General features: G+C 39.5%; 1 pseudogene; it reads left to right on the top strand.

Annotated features, from left to right (window-relative positions):
• LOC139703479 (zinc finger protein 709-like) overlaps window positions 1-14708 on the top strand; it is a 45670-nt pseudogene that overhangs the window by 14754 nt on the left and 16208 nt on the right.

The following is a 14708-nucleotide window of genomic DNA, read 5'->3' as shown; positions in this document are numbered from 1 at the left end:
AAGTAAGAAATACCAAGGTTTCAGATGTTTTAGTTTTGTTCAGTTGTATTAAAAAAATATATATATACTGTAGAAAATCCTGTGGATAAGCCAGGGGCAGTACTTAATTTTGACAGTTTTATTCAAAGACATAAAAGGATTTACATCTGGGCTGGGGATGTGTCTCAAGCGGTAGCGTGCTCGCCTGGCATGCGTGTGACCTGGGTTTGATCCTCAGCACCACATACAAAGATGTTATGTCCGCTGAAAACTTAAAAATAAATAAAGAAATAAATATTTTAAAAAAATTTTAAAAAAAGGATTTACATCTGGGAAAACCCGTCTGCTATTTATCGATTTATTTATTTATTTTGGATAAAGAAATTGCAGCAGAATGCATTACAATTCTTATTACACATATATACCACAATTATTCATCTCTGTGTATAAAGAATTTTGACACCCAATTCATGTCTTTATACATGTACATTGTATAATGATGTCCTTCACATTCCACCATCCTTGCTAATCCTTTGTCCCCTCCTTTTCCCTCCCAGTCCTCTGCCCTATCTAGAATTCATCTAATCCTTCCATTTCCCCCCTATGTACCCCCTATGAGTCAGCATCCTTATCAGAGAAAACATTCAGCATTTGTTTTTTGGGGATTGGCTAACTTCACTTAGCATTATCTTCTCCAATGCCATCTATTTACCTTCAGATGCCATGGTTTTCTTTTCTTTTTTATTGCTGATTAAAATTCCATTTTGTATATATGCCACTTGTTTTTTTAATCCATTCATCCACTGAAGGGCATCTAGGTTGACTCCACAGTTTAGCTCTTGCCACAGTCTGGCTGGGCACACAATCACGAGCCACCACACAGCTTGTAGATTCAAACAGCAACTCTTTATTCCCGAACTCACACCAGCCGTCTACAATCACGTTCTGGGGAAATCCACGTTCTCTGCCCAAATCCACCTCCACTGGGCTTCTATCTCCAAACTATACTGTCTGAATCCCGTGAGAACTCAAGGGGAACTCAGGCAGCAGGATACGCCCTATTCCCAGCAGGAATAATCTTAAACCTTAAACCTGGAACCTAAACTGGGAACGCCCTAAACACGATTATCTTAAAACCGGGAACACCCTAATCTGCCTTGGTCCTTGAGCAAGGTCACCTACATTCAATGTCGCTGCAACATGTCAGCAACATGGGGTATGCTGGCAAGGAAATTGTCATACCTACTTGGCTAATGGCTCCCAGCAAGCTCTTGCAAATTGTGCTGCTATAAACATTGATGTGGCTGTGTCCCTGTAGTATGGTGTTTTTAAGTTCTTTGGGTATAGTCTGAGGAGAGGGATTGCTGGGTCAAATGGTGGTTGCATTCCCAGATTTCCAAGGAATCTCCACACTGCTTTCCAAATTGGCTGCACCAATTTGCAGTCCCACCAGCAAGGTAAGAGGGTACCTTCCCCCCCCCCCCCATCCTCACCAACACTTATTCTTGTTTGTCTTCATAAAAGCTGTCATTCTGACTGGAGGGAGGTGATAGGTTAGAGAAGTTTTGATTTGCATTTCTCTAATTGCTAGAGAAGATAAGCATTTTTTCTTATTCATGTTGATTGATTGTATATTCTCTTCTGAGAAGTGTCTGTTCACATCCTTGGCCCATTTGTTGATTAGGTTATTTGTTTTTTTGGTGTTAGTTTTTTGAGTTCTTTATATACAATAGAGAGTAGTGCTCTGTCTGATGTGTGAGGGGTAAAAACTTTTTCCCAGGGTGTAGGCTTTCTGTTCACCTCACAAATTGTTTCTTTTGCTGAGAAGAAACTTTTTAGGTTGATTCCATCCCATTTATTGATTGTTGGTTTTAATTCTTGGACTATAGGAAGTTGGGGCCTAGTCCCACATGATGAATATTACAGACTACTTTTTCTTCTATTAGATGTAGAGTCTCTGGTTTAATTCCTAGGTCCTTGGTCCACTTCGATTTGCACTTTGTGCATGGTGAGACCCAGGGATTTCGTTTTATGTTGTTGCTTATGGATTTCCAGTTTTCCTAGCACAATTTGTTGAAGATGCTTTTTTCTCCAGTGCATGTTTTTGGTACCTTTGTCTAATATAAGATAATTGTAATTTTCTGGGTTAGTGTCTGTGTCCTCTATTCTGTTCCATTGGTCTACCAGTCTGTTTTGGTGCCAACACCATGCTGTTTTTGCTACTATTTCTCTGTAGTATAGTTTAAGATCTGGTATAGAGATGCCACCTACATCAGTCTAAGGATTGTTTTAGCTATTCTGCATGTCTTATTTTTCCAGATGAATTTCATGATTGCTTTTTCTGTTTGTATGAGGAATGCCTTGGGGATTTTGATGGGAATTGCATTATATCTGTTTAATGCTTTGGTAGTATGGTCATTTTGATCATATTAATTCTGCTTTTCCAAAAGCAAGTTAGATGATTTCATCTTCTGAGGTCTTCTTTGATTTCTCTCTTTTTGGTTCTGTAGTTTTCATCGTATAGATCTTTCACTTCTTTCATTAAGTTGATTCTCAAGTATTTTTTTTTTTTTTTTGAGGATATTGTGAATTGGGTAGTCTTTCTCATTTCCTTCTCAGTGGCTTTGTCACTGATATACAGAAATGCCTTTGATTTATAGGTGTTGATTTTAAATCCTGCTACTTTGCTTAATTCAGTAAGCAGTTCTAGAAGTTTTCTGGTGGAGTTTTTTGGTTCTTCTAGATATAGAATCATAACATCAGCAAATAGTGCCAATTTAAGTTCTTCTTTTCCTATACATATCCCTTTGATTCCTTTCATTTGTCTATTTGCTCTGGCCAGCATTTCAAGAACTACGTTGAATAGAAGTGGTGAAAAGGGCATCCCTGTGTTGTTCCAGTTTTTAGAGAAAATGCCGTCAATTTTTCTCTGTTTAGAATGATGTTGTCCTGAGGCTTAACATAGATAGCCTTTACAATGTTGAGATATGTTCCTGATATCCCTAGTTGTTCTAGTGTCTTGAACATAAAGGGGTGCTGTATTTTGTCAAATGCTTTTTCTGCATCTATTGAGATGATCATATGATTTTTATCTTTGTGTCTATTGATGTGATAAATTACATTTATTGATTTTTGTAAGTGGAACCAACCTTGCATGTCTAGGATGAATCCCACTTAATCATATTGCACAATCTTGGTAAGCTCTGTTTTCTATTTTTATCACTTGATATTGGTCTGTTTCAATTGTGTATGTCTTCCTGATTCAATCTGGGCAGATCATATGACTTAAGAAATTTGTTGATAACTTCAATGTCTTCTATTCTCTGTATTTCTCATATCTGTTATAATATTATCATTTTCATGATGTATATAGGTAATTTGAGTTCTCTCTCTCATGCTCTTTTTTAGCATGGCTAATAGTCTGTCAATTTTATTTATTTTTTCAAAGAACCAACTTTTTTTGTCCATATTGTCAACTGTTTCTTTTGTTTCCATTTTATTGATTTCAGCTCTAATTTTAATTATTTTTTGCCTTCTACTGCTTTTGCTGCTGGTTTGTTCCTCTTTTTTAGGGCTTTGAGTGGTAGTGTGAGGTCATTTATTTGTTAATTTTTTTTTTTCTTTGAAGGAATGAATTCTATGCAATGAATTTTCCTCTTAGTACTGCTTTCATAGTCTCTAAGATTTCCATTGGTTGTTTCTATGTTCTTATTTACCCCTAAGAAATTTTTATCTCCTCCTTGATTCCTTCTGCAATGCATTGTTCATTCAGTAGCCTAATGTTTAGTCTCCAGGTGATGGAGAAATTTTTACTTTTTGTTTTGTTTTTGATTCCCAATTGTATTTAATTATGATCTGATGAAATGTATGGTAGTGTCTCTAGTTTTTTATATTTGCTAAGAGTTGCTTTGTGGCATAGTATATGGTCTATTTTAGAGAAGGATCCATGTGCTACTGAGAAGAAAGTGTTTCTGTTTAATGCATGTTGAAATATTCTATATGTGTCAGTTAAGTCTAAATTATTGATTATGTTATTGAGTTTCCCCAGCCCCAAATAATAACGATATAAAAATGGATTTAGTCTTTCCTCTTCATTTGCATTGCTCTCATCTTCCTAATGCCTCTAATTCACAACCTGTCCCTGATCCTCTCACCCTCCTGGATGTCCGCCTCCACACACCTCTCTATTTCCTGGTGTGTTGGCTGTCCCTCACTGATCTGCGTGACATCTCCTTATGTTTGCATTCATTGGAATCCCTTTTTTCTGTGGTCAAGTACTTCTTGCTCTCTGCTTTATGGCCTTGGCACAGGGAAGAAGAATGTCTTCTCCCTCTGCAGCACCGCCTCACTGTGGTGACCTTCCAGTCAGCACCCTTTGCTCTCACCCACAGCCATGATCCTTCTGGTCTTCAGCAGGGAACAAGGTTCTGCCTGTCTTCCACACCACCCTCACCCAATGCTCAACTCCATCTTCTACAACCTGAGGAACATGGAGACGTCGAGGCCCTGAGCAGATGGACCCAGAGGTCTGTTCTGTGTGATATAGATAAAAGGTCTGCCCCTTTCCCCAGGACTTAGCTGCAAGTCCATTAAGCATTGTGTAGGAACTGAAAATATTATCTTATACCAAGAGTGTGGAGACTAAAAACCATCTACAATCAAATAAACTGCTCAGGTCTGTACAAAATTGTCTTCTGAATGTGTGGAATTTAAGATTTTAGCATCCTGCTTCCCTGTGAACCAGAGACAGCCCCACACCAGGACCCCAACATGAGACACCCCTCATCGGAGCAGAGAGGTGCCCTGACTGGGGTTCCCTATTCACCCCATGGTGGCTCCACAGTTCAACATCAGACACATATAGGTTTGAGGCTGCCACTCCCACAAAACTGGGATGTCACAGCTTCAATCAAGGGACGACAATAAGGACCTGGTAAGAAGGTCTCCAAGGTCCCTGTGGGCCTTGCTACACCTGTGTCTCCTCTTCACTATTCTTTACACAGAATATCTTTATATTTTGGGATATTATTCTTTAAATAGGTGTCTCTTAATTGTCCTTTTAAAATTATGATTAAAATTACTTCCCAGTGTAGGGAATAGTATACAAGTCTTACAGTGTTTCACGGATTATAGGTCCAGTTACAGAATGTATATAATACCAATGAATTTCTAACAATGTTTGTAAGTTTTATTGCTCAAAACTCACATATGGCTTTAATGTGGAGAACATTTTGAATATAATGTTTTCTCAAATCCCACAAACATCCAATGAACAGAAATGATATGCAAGAATCAGCAGCAATCATTGCAATTACTGATATCTTTGTATCAGTCAAATTTACTCTCCAATGAGAAGTGTCAAAATTGGAATTTAAGTCAGCATTTTAAAACACTTATTGTTTGATCAAGGTTGTATAAATTTGATTCATTATAAATTGGTCCTTGATCAAACAGCACAAATTGTAGGTATAAGCTTAATATTTTAATAAGTTCTGTCATGTCAGAATGTGGAGAAAAAGCTTACATCAGCATAATAAAATCAGGGAAATAGGCTAGAATATCCTAGAATTGATTGTTGAAATATATATAGTCAGTCCAGTTATACATAAATCTGTTTCTCAATTGTTTTGACCTTTCCATGTCATCTGTCTAGATAATTATATTAATATTTTCATCATGAAAATTTAGAATATAAAGACCTTTCCATTTATCTGAAGATGATTTCTTTCTTTTTAGGACCTCCTACTAGAGATCCTTTTATTTCTGTCACTTAGGGCTAGATAATCATACTAGTAAACGTGTGTTTCCTCTCTGTAGAAACATCTTCGTTTTCTTCTATAAAAATCTTTCTTTTTGTTTTACTTTGGGAAATTTTTATAAATCTTAGAGTCTAAACAAATTACTTATTGTACCTTGATAAGAAGTGTGTCAATGAAAGTATAGTTAAAGCTGTTGGACATTTCTGTTGACAGAATCATATCTATTGATCATCTTATAAAAATTGGTACAGTAATTTGATAATTAGAGATTGCTTGATGGTTGTATATCTCTTGAAATAGATATTTTATAATAAAATACATTCATCTTAAATATCTGTACTATAAAATGCAGAACATGAGATAGATGCATGTATAAGAAATATAACTGAAGTGTTTTCTTTTGAAAAACGATTAGAAAAAATAGATACATATTAATTAAAAAATCAGACATATATGTCAATTATTTTATGAATTAAGGATTCTAGATTATCCAAATAACTGGAAACATGCATTCGTAATAAAAATATAACTTACTGTTATATGACCACGGAATTTTAATGTGAGCCTCATTAAATCATGTGGCTCTTAAAAGTATTTGGGCCCATTTATTTTACTTTGGACTAGTAGTGCACTCATTCTATTTGGGACGTCACGTGATGTGGTTTAAAAAATCCCTGTGTATGCATTTGTTTGTTTATTGTAATTATGTAGTCAGGAAGGAGAAGAAGGATTTCTTGGTCATCACAGAAACATTGTGAGAAAAGATCTCAGATGCTGGCTTTGATGTCTGAGGGGTGCAAAACGCATTCCCAAGATCTCCAAAATTATAAGAAGACTATGTTTGTGATCTCTCATCAACGGAACATTATTTAGTAATATTACCATGAAGAGCAAAAAGAAACACTGTAAAGCAAGCTGTTGACACACACACACACAGTTATTTAGCTTCAGAGCGAGTCAGGCTTAGGGCTGCAACAGAGAAGCCTGTGGAGTCAGATTGTGCCTGAAAGAGATCTCTTGTATTTCAGGTGCACATTCTTAAAAATGCAGGCTCCTTGCAGCTCCAGTGGCCCACAACAGTAAGCAGGAAGCACAGGTTAGTGGCTGGGAGGCGGGACCACAAGCCCTGCCTGGGTGACAGAGGAAGGACCCATGGGAAGCCCTGGAAAATGGGAAAGGCCTGATGAGGCAGCCAGGCTCCGCCCCCAGTCTCCCCTGGTTACCATAGTGATGGAACAGCCCAGAACTGGCTGTGGCTGCTGCAGCTGCCTGGGTCCCCAGGTCAGGCGTCAGCTCTCTCCTCCTTAATGGGCTGTTTCCCTGTGTCTTCCCCTCACCCCTCGTGTTCTCCCATCTTTTGCATTTTCCCTTTCCAGAGCGTGGGCACTTTAAAACAGTGATTTAAAGGCAGAGGTCAGCATTACTGTCCGACCATAAGGCATCCGACCATAAGGCAGTCTGCCTTTGGCCCCCTGGCCAGGTTGCTTAAGGGTCAAAAGCACAGCTGGGTTGGGCTAGTTAAGACCTTTTAGAAAGCAGGGGCTGGTCCTGTGTCCTGCAGCTGAGTTAATTAAAGCTGTTCCCACCCCAATGGGACAAGAATGCAGGGAAGAGGCTCAGTACAAATTGTTTGAGCATATTTGAAAAAATAGCAGAAAAACACAATTTGCCTCTCTACCAGCAGAAAATCCCCTGTATCAAGTCGCACCACGAAAAATGTTTCCTTTTTCCTCTTACCCTCCAAACATTGACTCCTAGAATATAGATTCCAAGAAATCTTTATGTTGCGAGCGGGCAAAATTGTGATGTATGCAGTCGAGGGGAGAAATAAAGAATGTCCACGGGCTTCTGCCCCTTCCAGTGCTTTATTCACTCAAGTTACTCCATACAGTTTCACTCTATAGGTTCTTAAGCAAGAAAACACAATCCTTAATGCTTGGCACTGCAATAGACATAATCAATCCACAGCTAACAGTTCTAGATTCATTCTAAGCACTGCAAAACACACTTAATCAGGACAGGCTAGTGACAGACATTCCCTCTGCATGCTAAGTTCAAAGGTCTTAAGTCCCAGGCTTTGAGTCCAGCAGATGCACACTCACTCAGACCGTGGTAATCAGGTCTGGAACCAAGGTAGGCTTTCCCTAGCGTGGAGCGTGGAGCGGACGACCGGTTGAGGAGTGGGTCATAGGGAGGAGTTGGGGCTCTCACCAAGGTCCAGATGAGGTGGTAGTGTTTGAGAGCGGTGAGGATCATGCAGAGAATCAGGAATGATGACAAGTGATGGGATGTCAGGTCCTCAGCAGGCTCTCCAGCTCTAGTGCATCCTTGTTTCAGCTGGCTGAATCCCTGTTCATCAGCTCTATCATTTATACTAAATTTGGGGGCTTTTGACCCCCCTTTCAATCCCTGCCAGCCACCACTGGATTTCTCAGTGATGTCATTTACCCTGAGGTCAGAAACATGTGGTCTGGTGGTCTCCACCCTGATCTTCTCCCTTTCCCTCTTATCACGCAAGGGCAGCCTGCAAGAGGCTTCACTCTCTTTATCAGAGTGAGGGGAAGGAACTTGTTTGAGGCCTTACTGGAGGGATCTGTGGATGTGCCTGGTGAAACTGCGGGTTAAACTGAAGTTTTTAAAGTAGAGTTGCTTAGGCTCAGGCCTAAGGCCATCCTAATGTAAGGGTCAGGCGAAGCGTCGGAGAAAGATACCACCAAGTTACCACTCATGCAATTGGCAGAAGGGGATTTATTTAACCAGCATGCTGGGGCTCCGTGCCCACTCAAGAAGGGAGAACAGCCCAGAGCCCCAAGCAGGGGCTGAGCACTGCTTAAGTACACATTTTTTGGGGGGAGGGCGGGGATTTTACATACATCACAGTCTCCTTTAACAAATCATCATACACCGTGGGAAAGTCAAGCAACAATTCTTAGACTTGATTAGTACATACATTGGCGGGAACAGGTCAGGTGGGAGTGATAGGTCAGTTCTAAATGGAGTACACATTCAAACTGATTGGTTTTAGGGCCTAAAGGACTACATGACCAGTTACACAGAGTCCCGAGTTATTGGACAACCAGGGAGTCAGTGGGAATATTTACTGGGCAGTTGTAGTATTGTCCTAACAGCTACAGGGATTTCAGGTTTTGCAGGTAGCATAGAAACCTAACAATACCTAATCCTTTACATTTTAACTCAGACCTTGCAGCTTAGAAACTTTACAACACCCGGTCCTTTACCCTTTAACTTTTACGCTTTAACTTCAATTTTTTTTACCCTTACATTCCCCACTCCTTTTTCTGACTACTTTTAATCTTAAAAGTAATGCATCACGATTATTGAAGGGTTTCACATTTCATGAGTTGTTTTGCGTTCCCTGGAATCATTTTCAGCATGGCCTCCATTTTAGATTCCACTCGGTATTAGACCCCGATTTATCTATCTACACTGACTACCTAACTTAAAATCTGGCTTTATTCCCCCCTCTAATTTGGGAACTCCTCACTGCTGTAAGGAAGCTGGGGTGAAGAGAATCTTTCTGGCTTCTTCAGGCTGAAAAGGGACGGTGTGGGGGCAAGCAGTTTGGAGTCCCCCTTTGAAAATATTGGTTCTATTGAGTGGTCCATGATAAAAGTCCAATTGAGAAGCATTAGGCTGGAGGGCCATTTGAGTGAAGGGTGGTCTATAAGAGAAACAAGAATTCATTAGTACTGGAACCATATTGATGCAGCAATAAATGTCACAGCACAGGAATATGCCAATGAGTATAATGGCCAAGACAGAGACTAACAATGTTTTCCACCAGGAAGTACCAAGAACCAGAAGCTAAGATACTGTTTCCACGACAAAGTTGCTGAGGACATGGCTTCTATCTGAGCATGTAAATATTTAAGGATATTTGTCACCTTGCCAGAAATGTCAGGGATGTAAACACAACAACTAACATTTAGGTTTACAGATGTTCTTTCCTTTAAGATATAGTCTAATAATTTAATGTCATCTGATCTCGTAAAATCCTTCTTACTAGTATGACCTATGTCTAATAGAGAAACCTTTAATTCTGCTACTTAGGGCTGGATAACCATACTAGCAAACACCAAGCCTACCTGTGTAGGTTAGGAATATCTGTGGGCCTTAAACTAAAAACTACTCTGGCAGTTCCTTTTAATAGTTATCAGGCATTCCTGTCTGAGAATCTCTTTTGTATCCTCCAGTTTACTTATTTTTGGAAGTTACATTTAATTATTACTATCATTTAAAATGTCCAGGAACAGCTGTGCTTTGGCTTTAACTATCTTTGCTAAGTGTTTAAGATGAAGCAAGTCAAACTGACTTTTGTTCTTATCTATTGTCAACAGTCAGCCGAGTTTCCCTGGGAGTCCTCAGGGAACTTCATAGCAGCTTCTCAGTTCTGCTAGTGCCATTTACCTTAGGATGGGTCCAGGCCTTGCTTGACCATGTGGCTTCCCTCGGAAGCATCAGGGATGTCTCCCCTTTCTGATGACCCTCCTCTTTACAGCAAATGCACCGATTGGCTTTCTGTTCTCCACTGGTCTCATTAATCTCCCTGCTCAGGAGGTTGTGTGGCCTAGAGTTGCAGAGCCCTTTGGAGAAGTCCCCTATTCCCTGATTCAGACTGACTCAGAGGGCAAGAGCCGAATATTGGTTTTCTTAGCCCTTTTAATTTAACTTTAATTTTAAAAACTTGATCTTAAACATCCAGCAAATAAGTTAACAGCCTTATATTAAGAGCACTAGGCTTTAATGTCTATCTCTCTATCCTGTAGGTGATAACTCCTTGTCTTAGGTTGACCCAGGTTGTGTTCTTAAAGCAATACCTCTTTAAAACATTAACAGGCAATCCTTAAACCATCTATAAGCAAACTACAAAACAAAACTAACTAGGGTAAAAACATATTTAGCTTCTATAAGAGCTGCCTTGAATTCTGGCAGGGTTATACATCATAATTTCCTATTTGAGATCCTAGTAATCTTGGCAAAAACCTACTTTTGGACACAACTTTAACTGTACTGAAATCTGGCTTACTTCTTTCATAGCCACTTTCACATGTAGTGAGATGGGACAGAGCCTTATCTCAAGTAAGGCAGGGCTCTTTATAAATCTCAAGTACTATAGTTCTGAAGCTGATCATTTTACAAAGTTTACATAAATTGTTGTTCAAGTTTACATGAACATTAGTTAACACAACATAATATCACACCTAAAACATGAATTAAAGGCTGAAAGCTTTTAACCCTTTATAGAAAAGTAGCAAAGTACTTTTGTGTTTTAAAATTGTATCTCAGTGTGAAAAGTAACATAGAACTGCACATATCTTATTGATAACAAGTCCAGTTGTAGAACACAAATGATAAACAAATCTCCAACATGTTTTTTAAGCCTAAAATTACCATACAACTTTAAAACACCAGCTTGATACAAGGTTCTTTTGAAGCTTCTACCTTACAGACTTGTATACCTGGAAGATATGAACACATTAACAGCACCATAATTACATTGATGTTTTTATATTAACAGAGGTTAGCTTTTAAAGAAACAACATTACAATATTGAAATATAACAGCTGTTTTTTAACCATAGTTGTATAATCTTTAATTTCTTTAAGATTATTTGCTCAAACTTACACATATAACCAACTTACACAAACCTTTTTTTATCACTTACTTAAACCCTCTTTATTACTTAATCACATAGACTCTCTTATCCAGAAACACATTTTCCCTCTATTAAATCCATATCTAGAACCTTTTAGTTTCTCTTTTTCATCTGTTAACCTCCTTCTGTTCACACTTTAAAACAATATCTGTAAATTTCTGAATTTAGGCAGATTATTTCATAGACATCAACATTTTATTAGGGTCTTTTTGAACACCTAGAAAAACTTATAAGCTTAATTTTAAAGACATCTTTACTTTTATCTGTTTACCCAATTTAAATCGAACCATTTGAATCACGTGAATCAAAGATATTTGGATCCATTTTTAAATTTTTTCATGAGCGCTCCTCATCTGTCAATTGTCATATCACTGCAGGATATATGGACATACACACATACAGACATACCGACATACAACACATAACACAAGTGTAACACCCTTGTAGCTTTTTCAGGTGAAATCTCCATTGCAATGTTTCAAAACTCCACAGTTGATCAGAAATAGGACTGATCAGAAAACATTAACCCATCTGTGGGATTAAAATCATGAGGTCCAAAAAAATACAGAATCTAAGAAAAAGCAAGAGTCCTAAAAAAGATGACTGGCCAGTAATTAATAAATACCACATAATTTACTTTTTGGTTGGGGTCTAGTTTGAGTTCAGGTAAAAAGACACTTTAACTCTTTTTTTTTTTTTTCCCTTGAGCCTGAAATCTGTCTCCTGCTGAGTGTTCCAGGCTTCTTCTATTTGCATATCAGCTTAAGTCCTGGCTGAGGTCTGGAAGGAACTGGGAAAACTGGAATTCTGAGAAGAAACCTCATGCCTAAGGCATTTGAGCTATAATTCATAATTTCCAGGTTTAAGATGCAATTCTCAAAATTTTATATCTTTATATCTATTTACATTAGAAACACTTGCCCACACAAAACTGAAAATAGGATCTTACTTGATAAAATAAAGGCCACCATCAGAGGAAATTTCCTCAGGATCATTAAGCTGCTTCCTTTGTTCTGAAGTTCCTAAAGTAGTATTAAGTTTTATCATGTATATCCAAAATTAAGCCTTAAAAATTTCCAAGACTGTTGCCAATTAATGTCATTTTAATAAGCCAGACCAACGTTTTAATTTAGCACCCCCCCTTTTTTTCCCTGAATCTTACACACTGAGGGGAACAGATATCATATCATAATTTATTATCTTTGCCCAAGTTAGTGCACTGGAATACCTAGTGGAATTTTCTCAGGCTACCCAGTTCAAAATTGAAACTTCCTAATTTTTTTATCCTAAGTATTTAAGTTTTCTAGCATGAACTATCTGAAATCAAACTAAACAATTGCTTAAACCCAACTTTTAACTGCAAGATAGTGCAATGCTTTAGAAACCCATTCAGATACCAAATTGTTACAATAGAAAATCATCTTTTAGATACCCATTTAGCCAAGATCATCCCCAAGAAACAATTTATAATATCAACACATTACTGCATTTATTGTCCCTTTAGTTAAACAAACAGAAGTGGGGTAATCCCTAAAGTGCAGGTAAGGAAGGAGGAAACTCCCCAAAGCAAAATGGCTTTGGCAGCTGCTGGGAGCCCCTTAGTTCCACCTTTTACTTATAGGATTAGTTCCTCTGGCTTGGTCTGACCCCAGGCACTAGGCATTTCTCACATCTCCTAACGTTTCAGTAGTCGGCTTCCCAAAAAGTTCATCTTCTGCTTGCAGTTGTTTTGAGTTTGAGAAAAGTTTAAGCGAGATATCAAAGTTTTTAGACCTCAGGCATTTCCCTCTGCAGTGGGCGTGCTCAAGCCAACTACGGGAAGAAAAGAAAACACTGCTTCCCTAATCTCGCTTAACAAAGGGGGGTAAAGTTTATCAAAGTTCTTTAAAACACAGCTAAGAGAGGTGTGAAAGGTGAGAACAGAAAAGCTGGCGGTTCTATTGACTTTTGGTCCCTCACAGGAGAAGCATTAGTTTAAAATTTAGCTAAAGTTACTTCCACACATCTAAGGCAGTTTGGAATTTGGGACTCTGCATTGGTCCAAAGTAAAACAATGCCATCACAGTTAACAGAGACACAGACAAAAAGACACACAAAGATCATCATGCAGCTCCCATTCGTTCACAACCCCAAGATCTACAATCTTGTGACTCAGGGGGAATGGAGGGAAAAGGGGGAGGAGCAGAAGGATTGAGTGATAGGGTCTTGGGGGAAGAGGTCGGAGTGAAAGCAGGAACCAGGAAAGGCTTCACCCATATGGGAGGAAATTCACAGAGGTCCAGCCAGGTTAAAATATATGGCTGCTGGTCTGGATGGCCATGCGGCCCCGGCTGAAAGACAATATCTCTGACTTTGCAGATTAGAGGGAGGTGGAAGGACCCTCCTGGGGGCCATTCAACTCCGAGGGTGGGCCATTCTGAAGTGCAGAGTGTCTGCTAGGTCTGGAGTTTCACTGAAAAAGAAAGATTCTGGGCCCTTGAGCGGACATCTGCCCAATGATCAAGGGTCAGGGACAGAGGCATGGAATGGCTTTGTCCCATACTGGGAGTTACTCAAACAAAGACAGGGACAGGACAATGCAAACGTGACACAAACACGGACACACAGTAAACGTTTAACACAAGTTTAGAAGCAAAGATTAAAGACAGGCAGTGAATTCAACCTGAGAAAAGGGATTGTCGGCGAAACCAAACGGGTTGGTAGCTGAGTACAAACGAGGGCACTCTTGTCCCTCTACCAACTGGGGACACTTTCGCCCCACCCCCCCGAATCCTCCTAGGCATCCCTTAAGAGGAGTGGCCTGTGGATTAGGACACGTCTGTCACCACTGCCAGGGAGAGTTTACACTCTCCGCTGGTGGCCATGCCGCCAACCCAACCAAATATCCAAGCCAAAAACCAAACCTGAACCAAAAAGCTCTGAGAACTTACGCTCTCCACCGAGCCAAAAACCAAAAAGCTCTAAGCGATCGCAAAGGAAAAACAAGAAGGAGAAGAAGAGGAGGAAGAAGAAGAGGAAGAGGCGCCTTACTTACCCCCTAAAGGAGTCTGTTGGAGGTCTCCTTGTCCGGCGATACGATTTTCCTGGCCAATGCACCAAATGTAAGGGTCAGGCGAAGCATCGGAGAAAGAGACCACCAAGTGACCACTCATGCAATTGGGAGAAGGGGATTTATTGAACCAGCATGCTGGGGCTCCGTGCCCACTCAAGAAGGGAAAGCAGCCCAGAGCCCCGAGCAGGGGCTGAGCACTGCTTAAGTACACTTTTTTGGGGAGGGCGGGGATTTTACATAC

This window comes from Marmota flaviventris, chromosome Y (genome assembly GCF_047511675.1).
Source record: "Marmota flaviventris isolate mMarFla1 chromosome Y, mMarFla1.hap1, whole genome shotgun sequence".
Lineage (NCBI taxonomy): Eukaryota > Metazoa > Chordata > Mammalia > Rodentia > Sciuridae > Marmota > Marmota flaviventris.
Note: the sequence above shows the minus strand (reverse complement) of the source record. Positions and strands in the feature narration are given on the sequence as shown.